The 15,306-nt window shown below is 37.6% G+C and overlaps 1 protein-coding gene across 1 annotated transcript in view; it reads right to left on the reverse strand.

Moving 5' to 3' along the window:
• LOC107719848 (thyroid hormone receptor beta-like) overlaps positions 1–2,970 on the reverse strand; it is a 157,696-nt gene extending 154,726 nt beyond the window's left edge. The window contains exon 1 of the mRNA XM_016527387.1: positions 2,804–2,970. The gene's annotated coding sequence lies outside the window, so the exon portion shown is untranslated. The remainder of the gene's footprint in view (positions 1–2,803) is intronic.
• Between the last annotated feature and the right edge of the window lie 12,336 nt (positions 2,971–15,306).

Here is a 15,306-nt window from a genome sequence, read left to right on the forward strand (position 1 = left end):
GGAAATTAAGTATCAAAATATTAGATACCTTAAAAAACTTGAATAAATAGTAAATAAACATTTTCTAACAAAAAGTGCAAAGTAAAAAGTTGAAAAAAAGATTTTTCCATCTACAGATTTTTCCCGGACCTTCTTTTCTCTGTAAATTAAGGGTGCACTGTATTGCTGAAAAACACAATCACTACTCAGCAGTCAGATGTCCGTATGCACAAAGACACAGATCCCTAAACAAGATCATATCTGCAGACGAAACTTTGTTTGTAGAAGCATTTTTTAAATTTGAACTAGCACCTCATGACTACGCCACGTTATGTACGAGAAGCTGCAAAAGATACAGGCGCAAGTGGAATGCAAAAAACATGGTGACATTAATTTTTATGTAAATATAATGTGCGATATATTGAGTCACCAAAAATTATTGAGGTCATGTACATATATTGCGCAATAAGTCGATATATTGATTATTGCGACAGGCCTAGGTTCAAGTGTGTGTAAGGATTTGGAAACAAGCAGAGTACGGCTGTTTCTAAAGCATGCAGTGTCATCTGCTGTTCAAAACTAAGCTCAGAATCGATTCAAGAGAGAATCGCGATGCATTCGGAAAATCTCAGAAACGATGCTGAATCGCGATGCATCGATTTATTTTCCCAGCCCTACTGCAAGCGTTGTCAGGCCTCCTCTCACGACAAACAGTTATTTTTATTGAGGCCTCCACTCCCCAGAGCTCTGCTAGGACATCATTGGTGGTTTGTAGGCTTTCTGTGAGCCTCCTTGCAAGATGTCCTTAGCATAGGGCATAGTTAGGTCTCCTCTCGATTTAGAGAGTTGGCTAGTTTTGCAATAACACAACTGTCTGTATGTGTCGACAACGTACCACAACCATAAGGACACAGAGAAGCACTGGGGTGAAATCGCTAGCACGCTAGTTAAAGGGTTAGTTCACCCAAAAATGAAAATTCTGTCATTAATTACTCACCCTCGTGTCGTTCCAAACCCTTCATTCACCTTCGTAACACAAATTAAGATATTTTTGGTGAAATCCGAGAGCTTTCCATCTACCACCATTATCAAAAGTAACACGACGCATGCACGTGATGCTGCTGATGTAGAACACGCGTGCGCTGCGCATTGTTTACAAGCAAAGGAAACCACGGGCATGTGTTGTGGTGCTCCCGATAATGGCTGTAGATGGTAACTCGGGGGAGAAGAATTGTTGAATAAAGTCGTTATTTTTGTTTTTTTGCACACAAAAAGTATTATCATAAAATTACGGTTGAACCACTGATGTCACATGGACTATTTTGTTGATGTTCTTGGTACCTTTTTGGGCCTTGAACGTGGTAGTTACCTTGCTGTCAATGTAGGGTCAGAAAGCTCTCAGATTTCATCAAAAATAGCTTAATTTGTGTTCCGAAGATGAACCTTATATAGGTTTTTTATTAAGTTTTAGTTTTATTTAATTCGAGTTATTTCAGTACTCCAACATACAAAATGGAAATGAAATAATATATATATATATTTAATGTATTTATATATATGTACATGTACATGTATATGTGTGTGGCTGTACATACACATATGTAGTTGTTTTTGGTGTTTGGCTTAGTGTTATGTTAGAATCATTATTATACTTTATTTATTTTGTTTTCATTTAAATGTTTAGTTTTGAAATGTTGTTGTATGCATTTGTCATTTTTATTTAATTTCTTTTATTTTCTTAAATGTGTATATATATAGTATTTATAGAGTTTTAGCTTTAATTACTTTTTCTTATTTGTAAGTCGCTTTGGATAAAAGTGTCTGCTAAATGACTAAAAGTAAAGTAAAGTAAAGTAATTAATGACAGAATTTTCAATTTTGGGTGAACTATCCCTTTAAGAGAGACATACAAAATGTGCAGAGCGGTGGTACCCCAGGACTGGAATTCAGAACGACTGCGGTAGGTCATCTGGGTATTCCATGTATAACAGTATACATAATGCATTCAACAGAAATAGTATGCACAGTATAGTAGCAAAACAAAGTGTTTCATAAAGAGTTAATAACTACAGATATAATGAATGATAGTTGGCCTTCCCCTGCATGCACAAACAATTGCAACAATTTTATTATAGTAGCTACAATCACACCATGTTGCCAGATTAGAATGCAAATGTTGCAATCTTTATTGGCTAATATAATAATTTTCTGTTAAATAATGATTACATTTCTTCAAAAAATGTGTTGAAATGATGGCGTTTCTGTAAGTGGGTCAAACCGTTGGGCTCTGTCCGTGAGCCAATCAAATAACACCGGCTAACTCTAACACATTTAAGAGCAAAAACGGTCGGATGTCATAAAAGTTTATTGTAACGTCTGACTGAAGTTTGCAAACGGGTACACGACGCATGCACGTATGCATGACCGTTTACATGCAACCATAACTTCAGCAGCAACAACAACAACACTGCACTGAGCATTACATGAAGGATATTGTTTTAATGACATTACAGATAACATTCATAAGAATGTCAACGAGGGATCTTTTTGCTTCGGGGTAAATGTAGGCTAAGGTGATGTTTATAAATGCCTCCACGACTCTTTTTGCCGAAAGACGCTAAAAAGTGCCAAAAACCACATCCGCTTGAAAACACATGTGGAACATTAATCAAGCGCTGTGACATTTCATGTAGTTTAGAAACACAGCAGCTATCGGAGCGATACCGAGTTGCACTTGGCTCTCGATGTTTAACACGGATACATTTTACAGCAAAGCAATGCCGTTTTACTTCACACAGACGTAAAACAGGAAATAATGACTCACCTCGAAGCTGCAGCACAGTATATGTGTATGTCCTTTATTAGATATCCCTGTAATACCAGCGTTTGCTCCTGTGCTCGGACAGACGTGGCCTGAAATGACCCAGCAGAGCAGAGCAACTCCAACATGGACCCGAGACTCGCAGAGAAACGTGCAGCTCTCTCCTCTGATCGCTGCGGGGAATCAGAGAGCTCTTGACGTCTGGCCAAAGATGCTTTAACCCTTTACAGTGGCCCAAAAACTATAAAAGCACACTTAAAATGAAGAAATACCATTGTATTAGATATAATAGGGTGAATCTCACGAAAACGAAACATGTCTGGTCATATTTTACCCAAAGGAAAGAAATAAGAAATGATATTCTGCACCAAGAAAATATTTTTTGTGCAACTGTGACTTTTATTTTATGGCCACAGTGGCCTCAGTCCTCATTACACTAATGTGAAAAAATGATGTATTATTATTTATGCTGATTTAAATAAAATAATATTAATTTTCCTTTATTATAAGAATAGTGAGATGATTATAATGAAATGTGTTTAATGTCATATCTGGACAGGTGTGTAATAGGGTGGTGTGGTCTAGTTCAAAGCCCATGAGCTGACTGATGATGAGCTACTATTGATCTATTAGCAAGATAAAGATCGTGCAACAGAAACACTAAACCTAAACTGAACTTTTTTTTCTCACTGTAATTTACTTTGCTATCTGGATAATGTACAGTACCTTCAGCTGGTCCTTAACTCAGAATAAACTCCTTTAGGATGACTGGTGACCCGATCAACCTGTCAGGGTTTATTCTGTAATAACGGCCGTCTGACTGTACATTATCCCTTGAATACAGTACAGCAGCCACTTTACACTGCCCAGTGGCTATAGCCATATTCACAATGAAATAGTACTCAATCAATTCTGTGCATTAGTATATGTAATGTATAAATTAATTCAAATAATGCATTAATGTAAGCAAATTAGTGACAGATTTTCTTGCTGCCATTGAAGCACTAGATGCTCTTTGGGTTGTTCTCAAAACCAACAAGTTGTGTTCATGTCAGCTCAAACTTTCATTATGATAAAAATACTAAGTCATTCATGTCTATTGTTCAACTTTTTACTCAAATTGTTATGATTAAAAGTAAATAAATACAATTTGTAGTAGAAAAATGCATTAAAGTAGACAATTTTGACTTTTGGGTCCGTTTTGTTTTGTCTGTGTTTAAAGCTTACTGTATCCACTGTTGGTGTACATTTTATTTGTTTTCTTTTTTATGCATATTTTGCATTTCAATTGGTGTATTGTTTTGCATTCTGTATTGATACTGATGTGTATTGTGTACACTGGTATTCCTATTAATGTCATTGTTCTTTTTATATGTACTGGAAGTATGGCCTTGATACAAAAAATAGTTCTCCCAACGCAATGAATTTTGAGGAACAGTACGTTCATCTGTAAATATACAGTATATGGAGTATGTTTTTATTAGTGATTATCTGCCACAGAAGAACACATTATGATAGCATTCCACGTTCACATAGAAGACCAAAAGAAGAGATTAAATAAAAACAGCAGCTGGTTACAAGGCCTTTGAACCTGGTACCTGATTAAAGTTTATAAACTCCATTGTCACATGATATCGCAACAAAAATCTAACTTGGCACTTTACACGAAAATAGTACATTCTGATGTCCTCTGAGAATCACAAATCCTGTGTTTTTGTTGTTGTTGTTGTTTTTTAGATAAAATATTATGTAACATAAAATTAGCATAACATACAGTAGTTATGCTACAAAACAAATTAGCTATGCATTAGTCTGCATTATATGCACTTAAAATGGTGATTTTGGTCTCCAACTATTTAAATCCCATAATTTTGATATAATCTATTGAATTGATATTCATTTTGTAGAAATAAAAATAAAAATTTATTTTAATTACAATAAACATATGCAGTGTTTGACATTTTGGACTAGTGCACTATTACAAGAATTTGCTATTGCTTCAAATAATATAAAAAATAAAAATTGAGCAATAGCTACAAACCAAAATTTGGTGACAGATGAAAGTTAAATTCGCCCTGAAACTCTACTCATTCTAGCAGATTTGAAATAAATGCCACTCCACATCTTTTGCATACATATTTCTCAGCAGATCACTTTTATTTTTTTATTTTTTTATTTTGCATGAATGCTACAAGACTGAAAAACCTTATTTCTACAGTTCAAGCAGATCCATTGGCAGGACCTTTGTTTGGCATGTCTTCACTTTGATATGTTTGATTTGGTGGAGCTCCAGGTATGTCACAGTGTGTTAACAGCTGAATTAATGTGTGCAATAACAAAGAAAGGGGATACTACACACATACTTTGTTAAGAAAACAACAAATTTAGTTTCAAAGGCATTACAACATGATAGAAGATGTACACTTCCAGACAATTAAACTTGTTTCTCATGATTTTAAAATTTTTTAGATTTCGCTTCTGCTTAATTGGTTAAAAGTAATTGTGTAGACAAACTACACAATTTCACCAACATATACATTTCTATACAAAACGAAAATTTAAAATTTAAGTTAAAAATGTCATAACAACAACAACAACAACACGAAACATAGTTTTTTTTAAAGTATCCTACTATTATGAAGTTGTGAAGTTACGAAGTTGGTTAAGAGCATCCGGAGTGAGAAGAGCTGGAATCAGGTGATTGCCATGGTCCCTGTTTCATAGTCTTGAAGACTTCAATATGATTCTAATATGGGTGAAACATCACTAATACAGAATCAACATTTCTGTCCAAACCTTTATGCCATATTATTTTCCTATTATCAGGAAAATATATAGTTTTTATATTATATGGCTTCATTTTTAAAACGAGTTTGAGTTTTGTAGTCAAATTGACTATGGGTGCCTTTGTCAATTTTGCTGTATAAAGGGACCAGCTCACATGAAAAGCAAGGGACCATTAGCACATTACTGGGTTCATAGCATAGAAAAACTTTAGCTGTGAGCTCAGCTCAAGGAAATTGTGCAAGGAAATTGTGTAGAGCGTGCATTGTCTTTTTAAAAATTTTTCCATAATTAATCAGATTTGGTTAGATTAAAAATATATTTTTCTTACCTCTGCTGTGTGAAACAAGCTAATGCAGATTATGCATGTGCACAGAATGTACCCTAATTAACCTCAACCTCGCACAACCTCTGCTGGTAAAATAAATAAATAGATTGATATTATATATTATAAAATATGTATATTTTTAGGCCAAAACCTGGAAACAAATTAGCATTTTAGCACTTCCAATTCCACCATCCCAAAGTCAATCGGTTTGTTTTAATGGGTTTTTAGTTAAAGGGTTAGTTCACCCAAAAATGAAAATTAGGCTGTGTTTTACTCACCCCTCGAGGCATCCTAGGTGTATATGACTTTCTTCCTTCAGACGAATCCAGTCGGAGTTATATTAAAAATTGTCTTTGATCTTTCAAGCTCTATCGTTGCAGTCCGCTTCCAGTGTACAACTGCTGGCGCAAGCTAGATGAAAGTGATTATTACGTTTTGCATATGGATATTTTTCTTACAAAGACGCATCGATTTTTTTCACCTTTGGCCTTTTTCTTACAAAGACGCATGTTTTTTTTTCACCTTTCGCCTTTGTTCACCCCCCGGAGCCGTGTGAGACACTTTTTTTTATGCATGGGCGCTTTTTATTTAACTTCTTTTGGACTGATGCACTGCAACACCCGCTGACTGCAATGAAACAGCTTGAAACATCAAAGACAATTTTTTATATAACTCCGACTGGATTCGTCTGAAAGAAGAAAGTCATATACACCTAGGATGCCTTGGGGTTGTGAGTAAAACTCAGCCTACTTTTAATTTTTGGGTGAACTAACCCTTTAAATACCTGAAATAAGGTCTGTGGTGAACACAAGCTCAAGATATTTTCATGTTTTATCCCACGGCATAAAATGCATCAGTAATATGTCCTTGTGATTTTTTAAAAGTTTTTACTTGAAAAAAAGAGACTGCTAACAAGTGGCTAAACGGGACTACAGAGGTTATCAAGGACATTAAATGTGGGTAACCAAATGTGGGTTTCTGGTCCCACTTTTTCTTTTTTTTTTTTAGGAAGTCAATGGGAACCAGCAACTGTTTGGTTACACACATGCTTCAAAATATCTCAGCCTATTCTCAGCCTAGTTGTGTTTTAAATCACACATCTGCAAAATAATTTAAGACTGCAATATTACTTCTGGCAGACTTCAAAATTGTGTTCATTTATGAAGATTATCATGATAAAATGTGTAAGAATCATAAACTTTTGCTGGTCGCAGTACTTATTTTCTGCAATAATTCAAAAGATCATGGAAAAATCCTGTAGTGTTTTTGTTTTTTGAGAGGAAAAGGGTAATGCTAACTTCCGGGACAGCTTTAAAAAAGTGTCATTAGTACAGCACACTTCACTTTTAACTATAGCACCTACTGCAAAGTATCAGTTGTCATGACATAATGAAAATGAGCTTTAACTAGGTATTATAAACCTTCTCTGTCGATTCCAGTCACTTCATCACAGCCCATGCTTAAAGATAATGGTAGTACAATGAACTGAAGGACTTCAGTTTTCATGAAATGTGTACAGTGTGATGCCTGCAGACCTGCCAGAAACTGAACAAATGAAAAGGATTGCAGCTCTCTTTATGCAGTGCTAACTGGCCATCAAAGGTTCATAGAGTCTAACAGCAGGGCGCTGGGTGTGTAGTTTCATCAGAGTCGACAGCGGTTTAACTACATTTCAGCATAATGCAGTTGGTCATTTCTGTAGCCACACTCTACTAGGGGAAAAGGTCATGACTCCAGCTTTTCTACAGTCTTTTCTAGTGCTGAAAAAATGCTATGTGAATATGCAATGAAAAAAATGGCTCTTTTGGGTTACATCAGCAAAAAACAGTAGACTTATTTATATGGACAGATGTTAGGGGTGGTCAGGGGGCTATGGTATTTTTATGTCCTCCCACACCTGACCTCCCAGAATAATGCAAAATAACCAGACACAATAATCAAGGCAGCAAACATTTGTAATAAACTGCAAAACCAGTAACATAAGATTGAGGCAAGTAACACTGATGCAGTGCAAGATAAATTGCTGTCCCAAATTTGTCTGCCTCATAGAACTCGAGGGAGGCAGTGGTAGGGTCATAATTAAAATGACCAGGGGAAGGAAAGAATGTTTCACATTCCATGTATAAAATTAAATGCCATTTGAATAGTTGCTTTGTTTGAGTTATGATTAATTTTTCTAGCTTTCTCTGTACTGAGGTGAGACGTGACAGTTTGAGTTTAATTCATTTTTCAAGAACTAATTATGTTTATTACATTTACATTAAGCTATATTCATAAAGCAAATGCTTTTATCCAATTGCAAGTGCGTTTAAATGAGGCTAGCTAGCTAAAGATGAAGTGTGTATCAAAAGATAATCATTTGTTATAATGTGGTATATATTTTATACGTTTATATTATCTTATTTTACTAGTAGTTAGTTTCAGCAATGGTTTTGAAAGTTACAATTTAGTGTTTAGTTAGACATACAGATTGGCTCAAATAATGACTGTTTATAAACAGATTTTCCAAACACTCACAACATCTCCCAAATGGCCTACTGTTTGGCTGTAAATGTTGGAAGTGCATTTGACCACTGACAGACTGTAAGTGTGAGATTGTACACCACAGCAGGCAACGCCAGATGTCTAGCAGACTTGATATAAGGGTTCCTCAGATGCAACCCTGGAGGGTCTCTACCCTGCAGACTTCAGTTGCAACCATGACACCTGAGCCAGCTAATCAAGGTCTTCAGAGTTACTAGAAAATTACAGGTAGGTCAGTTTGATCTAAAGGTGGGAAGGTGGGTTTGAGCTAAACTCAGCAGGGCATTGGCCCTCTAGGGTCTGATTTAAGGAACTCTGTGACTAGACAGGTGTTGAGATGTAATCTGTGCAGTTGGTCAATGAATTCTACCCCAGCATTCCTGGATGGCCTGGGGTGCATTTCCCATGGATTGAAAGCTCACTTTTTAACCACCATTTAACAAACAGGCAGAGATTGTGGGGTCATTGGGCTGGGTTGGATAAGTCAAGTCAAGTCACCTTTATTCATATAGTGTTTGTGTGTAAAAGAAAACATACATGAAGTCATGTGCTCTGGACAACTCTCTGCTTGAAAGTTACAAAACAGTTGAACAGCCACTAGATGGCAATATAATTAAGTCCTCATTAGAAGGCAGCGCAGCTGCCGTTTATCCAGCAGTGGATGACTGCTGCTTAAAGGTGGGGTATGTATTTTTTTTAAAACGCTTTAGAAAAATGAGTCGGGCTGAGTACCAAAACAAACTTGTAGCCAATCAGCAGTAAGGGGCGTGTCTACTCATGATGAGGAGGAGAGAGCGCTCAGTGCACAGGACGGGCATTAGCCGAGCCGAGCGACGACAGAAAGATAGTGATGGCGGATAAAAAAGAAAAGAGGAAAGCGTCTGCGGAACAAAAGAAGGATTACGAAAAGGCAAGGAGTAGGACCCGTGTACATTTCGGATCAGCTTTTCAGCGCTGGAGAGAACTCAAGGAGCGGGAAGGCCTGCGATCGGACGCCGAGGTTGCTTTGTTTCTTGTCGATAGGTGAGTAACATTGGTTTTGCTTTGTTTCACAGAACTAATATATGCTGGCTTTTGCTTTAATATGCTCGTGTGTCATGTATGCTTGTTTGTTCATCTGCAATCGTATTGTCGTTCCCTTCAACTATGATAAAGACACATTCATTTCCACAGCCTATAAACCTGGAGCGTCTAAACCTCCTCCACTGTCTGTTTCAAAACAGTGGCTGAAAGCACAGTAATTGTCATTGTCATTGTCACCTTTATTGTATAGCGCTTTATACAATACTGATTGTGTCAAAGCAGCTTTACAGAGTCAAACAGGAAAATAGTTTGTCAATAATGCTAGAAGACAATAACAAAGAGTCATTTTTCCAGCTAAAGTCGGTTCATTGATTATTCAGTGATGTCATCATGCAGTTTAGCTCTCGTCCAATAGTGTCTGCGCAATCAGTCAAGCCTCCCCAACTAAGCAAGCCAAAGGCGACAGTGGCAAGGAAGCAAAACTCCATCGGTGACAGAAATGGAGATTTATGGGAGTGTTATGGGAAGTGTTGCCGGTTCCGGTTGACCTAATTAATGCAGCCTAACACTCATTTAACGGATTTGAATTATAGAAATGTATAGAATATCAATGATATTGATATTCTAGGTATTATCAAATGGCCAGAGTTTTGAGATTACAGTGGATGTGAAGGACTATAATGCGAAATGAGCTTGCTCAAGTATTGAGTAGCTTAACCATTCAGGGCTTTATAATTAGCAAGATTTTTAAATGTATTCGTTGTTCAATAGGGAGCCAGTGCAGAGTTGACAGAACCGGGCTAATATGGTCGTACTTCCTGGTTCTAGTAAGAACTCTAGCTGCTGCATTTTGGACCAGCTGGAGTTTGTTTATTAAGTGCACAGGGCAACCACCCAATAAAGCATTACAATAATCTAACCTTGAGATCATGAACGCATGAATGAACATTTCTGCATTTGACATTGGGAGCATAGGTCGTAATTTAGATATATTTTTGAGATGGAAAAATGCAGTTTTACAAATGCTAGAAACATGGTTCCCAAATGAAATATTGCTATCAAATAGCACATCTAAGTTCCTAACTGATGACGAAGAATTAACAGAGCAGCCATCAAGTGTTAGACAGTGTTTTAGGTTATTACATATGGAGGTTTTTGGTCCAATAATTAAAACCTCTGTTTTTTCAGAATTTAGCAGTAGGAAATTCCTAGTCATCCAGTTTTTAACATAAACAGTACATTCCGTTAGTTTTGCGAATTTGTATGTTTTGGTGGGCTGTGGAGAAATATAGAGCTGAGTGAGTATCATCAACATAACAGTGAAAGTTAACACCATGTTTCTTGATGATATTTCCCAAGGGTAACATGTAAAGTGTGAAAAGCAATGGTCCTAGCACTGAGCCTTGTGGCACTCCATTCTGTATTTGTGATCGATATGATACCTCGTCATTCACTGCTAAGAATTTATGACGGTCAGATAAGTAAGATCTAAACCATGACAATGCAATTCCACTAATGCCAACATAATTTTGTAGTCTACTCAAAAGAATGTTGTGGTTGATAGTGTCAAACGATTTTAAGTGCATTAGCATGGTTAAAATCGTACTTATCTGACCGCCATCAATTCGTGGCAGTGAATGAAGAGGTTTCATATCGATCACAACAAGTGCAGTATGGAGTACCTCAAGGCTCAGTACTAGGGCCGTTACTTTTCACGCTTTACATGTTACCCTTGGGAGATATCATCAGGAAACACAGTGTTAGCTTTCACTGTTATGCTGATGACACTCAGCTCTATGCTTCTTCGAGACCCGGCGAAACATACCAATTGGAAAAACTAACAGAATGCATAGTCGATATAAAAAACTGAATGTCAGTGGAGACCACGTCAACTAGATGCGCCCCAGAAACAGATCCCCTGCGAAGACCTCATCGCCTCGACAACCATCGGCACAAGACCACAGGAACCAGACGAGTCCTCTGCACCTGTGTTGCAGGCTGGGATTAAACCACACCATGCTGGTGTCTTCTGGCTAGAGGAGAACTGGCCCCCCGACTGAGCATGGTTTCTCCCAAGGTTTTTCTCCATTTCTGTCACCGATGGATTTTTGGTTCCTTGCCACTGTCGCCTTTGGCTTTCTTAGTTGGGGACGCGTTAGGAACTTAGGTGTGCTATTTGATGACATTCTTTCCTTCGAAAGCCACGTTTCAAGTATTTTTAAAACTGCATTTTTCCATCTCAAAAATATATCTGAATTACGACCTCGTATAGATTTAACAAAAAAAAAAAAACCCTGCTAATTAACTATAAAGCCCTGAATGGTTTAGCACCTCAGTACTTGAGCAATCTCTTATCGTATTATAGTCCTCCACGTCTGCTGCGCAAGGGAACTGGAACCGGGAACACTTCCCATAACACCCGATGTACTTGCTACATCGTAAGAAGAATGGCATCTACGCTAATATTAGTCTCTTTCATTCTTATTCCGAGGTCACCGTAGCCATACAGATCCAGTCTGTATCTAGATCAGAAGGTGGATCAGCACCTATGAAAAATGACCCTGTTATTGTCTTCTTGCATTATTGACAATCTATTTTCCTGTTTGACACTGTAAAGCTGCTTTGACACAACCAGTATTGTATAAAGCACTATATAAATAAAGGTATATAAAAATATATATAATTATTATACCCTTAATCTATTACACAAAAGCCATTTTAGTTTAACAATATTATTAAGCATTTTGTTTAAATGAATATAGTTACAGATCATATGCAATATAAATAAGCTTTAGAATCAATAGAATCAATTACTACATGTGAGCTTACATATTACAAGTCTCTATATACCTATATACTTTATCATCTATACCAGCGGTGGCGAACTCCGGTCCTGGAGAGCCGCAGCCCTGCAGAGTTCAGCTCCAACCCTAATTAAAACTCACCTGCCTGTAGCTTTCTAGTAACCCTTCAGACCTTGATTAGCTTGTTCAGGTGTGTTTGATTAGGGTTGAAGCAAAACTCTGCAGGGCTGCGGCTCTCCAGGACCGATGTTCGCCACCCCTGATCTATACAAACTTCACAACTTGTACTGTATAGCAAGATGTTTTCTTTTAGTTGTCCTTTCATGGACAACTCTTTTCTTCTTGCAGTGTAAATGTGTTTAAATTCTTCATATTTTTCAAACTCTTAATCATCGGCAGAAGAGAGAAGTGAATAACGCTAAATCGCTCGAGAGAAGTGAGTCTCTGTGTTTCAAGGCGATTGTCAGGGCTGTCCTTAGGGGGGTGCAACGGACCAAGGGGGACAACCCCCCCCCCACCAGAACGCGATCGTGAATGGACCGAGGGGGGCCCCGCTCCCTACCTCGCACCAGGCCCCGCGTCAGCTAAGGACGGCCCTGGCGATTGTGATGTGATTATCAAATTTTTATGTGCACACACTAGTTATTCATGAGCTCAGGATCAAAGCCTGAGTTGACAGAGAAAGTTAATTATCACTGTCATTGTACCAACAAAGCCTGATTGAATTGGTTTGGTTTTGTCAACTCAAAACTAATCCCATAACAACTATCATGGTACAGGCCCCAGGTTCAGTGGGTTTACAACACTTGCTAAAAATGTTCTCTGTCAACTCAAGGTTTGATCAAGGGTTTGTGATTAACTCTGGAGTGTGTGCAACTCACTTCTTGCAAGAAAGCCAGCTCCATTCACTTCTTTGCTGAAGATTGAGAAATTGTTATTATATACTGTATATATACAGTGGGTACGGAAAGTATTCAGACCCCCTTAAATTTTTCACTCTTTGTTATATTGCAGCCATTTGCTAAAATCATTTAAGTTAATTTTTTTTCCTCATTAATGTACACACAGCACCCCATATTGACAGAAAAACACAGAATTGTTGACATCTTTGCAGATTTATTAAAAAAGAAAAACTGAAAAATGCTCAGTATTTAGTAGAAGCACCCATTTGATCTAATACAGCCATGAGTCTTATTGGGAAAGATGCAACAAGTTTTTCACACATGGATTTGGGGATCCTCTGCCATTCCTCCTTGCAAATCCTCTCCAGTTCTGTCAGGTTGGATGGTAAACGTTGGTGGACAGCCATTTTTAGGTCTCTCCAGAGATGCTCAATTGGGTTTAAGTCAGGGCTCTGGCTGGGCCATTATATATATATATATATATATATATAATGAATTTAAACACATTTACACAACAGGAAAAACACAGCTGCTGCCACAAAGCTTGCTGAAATAAAATATCTGACTATATTAATGCAATTCAATTAATGCAATGCAATTATTTCATTATTAATTTATATAGGTTCAGTTTATAAAGGTTTATCATAAAGCTTATATGTATATATACAGTATATATACATAGATAGCTAGATAGAAAGCTAGAGTCTAAAATAAATATAATAAGCCAATAAATGTCATCTTTAAAATGCTTTCACTTTCACTGCTTTAATTTGGAACAAGAGATACAGAGGGAGTAACTTTATTGCATCAGATATATGTTGCTTGTGCTCACAGCAGATTGGTGATAGCTGATTTGCAATCTCTGGAGCAAGTTAGCCATGCAGTGTAAGAAAACAGAGAAGAAAAACTAAACTAAATTTAAACTTACTTGGGTAGCTGAACTGTCTGTCTATGCTGTCTTCACATGATATCGGAATTACTTTAAATACAAGTAATTTGTAAAAATTAATGACCTCTCAAGTCATATTTATGACTGGGAAACTTGAGATAATTTTGATACACGAGTTTCAGAGTTGTGCAGCCCATAAGCTTTAACATTGTGGGGAGGAAGAAGTGGAGAGTAAGAAATTTCCGATAGCAGGTGAAGGCAGCATAATCCACATGCTATCCCTCTTCCACAGCACTCCACTCTCTCCTCCCAGACTACTGATCATGCACATTGTTCTTCATTCACCAGCAATCAAAGACTACACTTATCCTCACCCCTAAACCCTAAGCCAGTGTTAGGTGTTGTCAGTGTTGACACCCAAAGACTTACCTGCCTGTTTTCCTCGTTGATCTCCTCTGTTGATTCTCCTCCATTCGTCTAACTTGTTGATCCTCATTCATCCCTCTCCAGCACTGACTCTCCATTGTTGATCTCTTATTGTGTGTATCTTTGTGTGGCTTTCCATGAAACTATACAATGCAAAAACATTCACAGTTACTCTGAAGTTAAGTGCTTACCTTGATTCATCTGTTTATTCTATAATAACAGTTCAAATCAGCAATAAAATCTGATATGAATGGTATAAAATACCTTGTTTCTTACTCTGAACTAATGATAAAAGTGGTATCCTATCTATCTATCCTAACTATCCCTTTAATTCTTTACCATCTTTGGGTATCAACAGCTCCTTTGAATCTCATTCAGTTACTATTACCTACCCTCTTCAAATCCATTTTGTAGTCGTTTATCGACCCCCAGGACCACTAGGTAACTTCTTGGATTAATTAGATGTCCTGCTCTCAACCTTTCCTGAGGATGGTACTCCCCTAGTTATGCTTGGAGACTTCAACATCCACCTAGATAAACCTCAGGCTGCAGACTTCCACACTCTGCTTGCCTCTTTTGATCTCAACCGAGTGTCAACTACTGCTACTCACAAATCAGGCAACCAACTGGACCTTATTTACACACGACACTGCTCCACTGATCATGTGCTGGCTACTTCACTGCACACCTCGGATCACTCCCTCCTCACTCTTAACCTCAACATGGTTCCTGACACAACACATACCCCTCCACATGTCATCTCTCGACGTAACCTACGCTCACTCTCACCCTCCCAGCTATCTGCTATGGTTTCATCTTCGCTTCCT

This window comes from Sinocyclocheilus rhinocerous, unplaced genomic scaffold (assembly GCF_001515625.1).
Source record: "Sinocyclocheilus rhinocerous isolate Xijiao unplaced genomic scaffold, SAMN03320098_v1.1 scaffold1563, whole genome shotgun sequence".
NCBI lineage: Eukaryota > Metazoa > Chordata > Actinopteri > Cypriniformes > Cyprinidae > Sinocyclocheilus > Sinocyclocheilus rhinocerous.